Source organism: Mesoplodon densirostris, chromosome 20, assembly GCF_025265405.1.
Source record: "Mesoplodon densirostris isolate mMesDen1 chromosome 20, mMesDen1 primary haplotype, whole genome shotgun sequence".
NCBI classification, from domain to species: Eukaryota; Metazoa; Chordata; class Mammalia; order Artiodactyla; family Ziphiidae; genus Mesoplodon; species Mesoplodon densirostris.
In genome coordinates, this window is record NC_082680.1 from 29,254,225 (window position 1) to 29,257,879 (window position 3,655).

A 3,655-nucleotide genomic window follows, 5' to 3' on the forward strand; every position below is an offset into this window, starting at 1 on the left:
GGCCCCTACGGCCCGCCCCGCCGCGCCGGCCTCTTTAAGGCTTCCGGCCGCGCCCCCTCTGTGCCGTGCCCCTCCCGGCCCCGCCCCACCACCCGCCCCACCTGCGGGTGCCGGGCCCGCCTCCGCCGCGCAGCCCGGGCGGGGCTCCAGGGCGCCGAGGGCTGGGCGGCACGGCGCGGGCAGGGGCGGGGCTTGGAGAATTCGGGTCTGAGAGGTGGTGGGTGAGGGCAGGGGTCTCCGACTGCCAAAGGTCTCCCGGCCCAAACGGAAGTGGCCAGAGCAGCTACTGGGGAGCCAGACCTCATTTCCAATCTGGCCTTGCCAACCGGCAGGTGTGTGGCCTTACACAGATTACTTAATATCTTTGGGTCTCAGTTTCTTTATCTGTAAAATGAGATAACAATCACCTCATAGAATTGCTATAAAAAATAATGTTACCTGGCACAGGGTGAGTTCCCAATAAACGGTGGCTACAAGGGTGATTATGAATGCGTTCCCAAATTCGTTGCTCTTCCTACTTTGGCCGCGGGGGGCGTTGCTATGGAGGAAAGTGGGTTCGGGGAAGGTGCCAGGTGAGAGAAGAGCGAGGAGGATCTTTTGAGGGCCCGAAAAGGGGAAGGGAAAGGCAGGGGGCGCCTGAGGCGGCGTGGGAGGGTTCTGTTTTGCCCCGCCCTGACCAAATAAGGTGAGGCCAAGAGGCTAAGTCAGGGAAGGGGACGAAAGGAGGAACTGAAAATGGGATTGACCAACGGGGCCCTTCCCCGCAGTTCCCCTTTTTTCCCTGGCTGGACCTTCTGCAGTCTCTCCTCGCTCTTTACCTCTGAGCTCCCAGTCAGGCACTTCCTCGTTCCCAGTTTCCATTAGAGTGGCTGATTCTCTTCATTCCCAATATGCTACTTCAAAGACTCAAATATCTATTGATCATCAGATTGCAAAGGTCACGTTGAAGGTTTTTAGGTTTTAGAATTAAGAAAAGGCCCAGGGGCTTCCCTGGTGGCACAGTGGTTGAGAGTCCTCCTGCCGATGCAGGGGACACGGGTTCGTGCCCCGGTCCGGGAAGATCCCACATGCCGCGGAGTGGCTGGGCCCGTGAGCCATGGCCTCTGAGCCTGCGCATCCAGAGCCTGTGCTCCGCAACGGGAGAGGCCACAACAGTGAGAGGCCCGCGTACTGCAAAAAAAAAAAAAAAAAAAAAAAAGGAAAGGCCCAGTGAAGCAGAGAAGTGATTCGTTGAAGATCCTGCAACAGAGCCAGGACTAGAACCCAGGTGTCCTGACTCCCATCTAGTGTTTCTGCTGCAAACTTTGCTTCTTCCAGATCCTCCAAGGCATTCCTATCTGGACCCCACCCTGATTCACTCTCCTCTATCTCCTGAACAAACTGTAGCGCAGATAATCTTCCCACCTCAGGCAGGTACTCACTTCCGCTGGCCCATGGCGGCCCTCCCACCTCTCTGCCAACCCATGTCCTATCCACCGCAAGGCTTCACTCAGATTTCTCCAGGGTTTGGCTTCTGATAGCCCTCTTCAGGGCAGGACCGGGTGGTGACTTGTCTCCTCCAGAACCCTCAGCAGAAACCTGGGCACCCAGTGGGTACTCAGGAAGTGCCACGGAACTGAAGAGTTGGCAGGTTATCTCAGCCAACCATGAGTACATGGTTGGCTGAGAAGAGTACCATCTTCCTTTTACCACGTAAGAAATTACAAGACAGACATTATGCCTCAGGTTTGCAACTGAGGGTGGCTGCAGTGTGGGAAAGGCCTATTTACTAGGCCTTGAAATGTTTAACGGTGATCGGAAGGGGAAAGGAAAGGAGGTACCAGACCTGTAAGCGGCAGGAAAGCCTAGCAGAGCTCTGTTGTTTTGGTGCCATTTCCCTGCTTGACGATCTGTTAACCTCATTCAACCTTATGGCTCCATTCACTACTGTAAAGATATATTGAGAACTGACCTGGTGCCCAGCATGTGCTAGGTGCTACAGACCAAGGGCACAAAACCTTTTGAATGAGACCCAGTCCCAAGGCACGCCCTGACAAATGCTATAAAGGGAGTCCTGTACCAATAAAATGCTTTGGGTGTTTTGAGGATAGAGCAATTTCTCTAAGCTGGTGGATTTTTTTTTAATTTTTAAAAAATTGAAGTATAGTTGTTTTAAAATGTTAATTTCTGCTGTACAGCAAAGTGACTCAGTTATACATATATATACATTCTTTTTTTATATTCTTTTCCATTGTGGTTTACCACAGGATATTGAGTATAGTTCCCTGTGCTACACAGTAGGACCTTGTTGTTTATCCATTCTCTATAAAATAGCTAACATCTTAAGCAGGTGGATTTTTATGAAGGACACGGCATTGAGCTGGGCCCTAAAGGATATGCCAGATTTGAAAGGCAGAGAAGGGGCCGTGGAGGAAGAGCCTTTCAGGAGAGAACAGAACAGCTAAAGCAGAAATGTGGAGTTCAGAGTACCCCAGTGGGGCTAGACTGTGGGATACTTCAGGAGGACGTTGGGGATAGGTGGTGGAGATAAGGCAGCCCAGGTAGGCCGGGCCAGATCACGCAGACCATGGACACCAGGCCATGGTGTGTATACAGAGTTCTGGACCAGGTGAGCCCGCCTCCAGAGGACTTTGAACAGTGGTGTAATCAGGTCGTAAGGCAAGGTATAAGCAGACGCAGCCCAGCAGCCAATAGTGTGATAGGTCACAGCCAGATACCCGCCTTCATTTTCACCTGGAGACTGTCTGCCTCCGGCCCCATTCCGCCCCACCCCTGACCCATCCTTGGTGACTATTCTAAGTTGATACCATAATAAATAAGTCTGTACCATACTCCCCTCTTGGTTGCCCTGCCTGTCCACTGCTCCACTGCCTCCCAGCCAAAGTCAAAGATTTGCCATCCAAACTGATCCTAGGAGTGAAGTTTTTCATCTCCAGCCTCACCTCCTCTCTCACACACACACACACACACACACACACACACACACACACACACACACGGTTCCCCGGGGCAGACAGAGCCAGGAGTGAAACCCAGAAGGACAGCCCCACAGGCTGAGTACGACACGGGACATCCCCTCCACTCATGGAAAGGATATGAGGACAGGGAGGGGTGGGAGAGGGGAGGAGAAAATAGGATCCCCTGGTGACCTCATGTGTTTGGGTCTCTGTCAGACACACAGAGGCTCCGTGGTTAAAGCGGAAGTGAGAGGTTGGGGCAGGACAGGGCAGCCTCGCCACCTCAGAGAAATCCCGGTCCAGATCCTTCTCTCTAGACACTGGACACAGGCAGGGGTTAACTCAGAGGAGTGGGGCTCACCGGAGGCGGGAATGAGAAAGTTGTTGGTGGAGAGATGCCAGGAGGTCCAGCACAGGGCATGCTTGGGAGCTGGCTGATCGCCCTCCACACGCCTCGGGGTGGCTTTCTCCCCTCCCCAGCTGGAGCACACTGTCCCTGAAGGCCTACCTACTGACCGCCCAGAGTCCAAGAGGCTGTCTTCTTCCAGCTTTGTAAACAGACCCTCAGGCCACGTGGGGCAGGGGGGTAGATGGGTGGAGCAGGCCCAATGATGAGGGCAAGGCTGGCGCTGGGCCTGTTGACCCCTGGCCGGCTCCCTGAATTCCGGGAGTGTTTGTAAACACCTCCCATGGCCAGG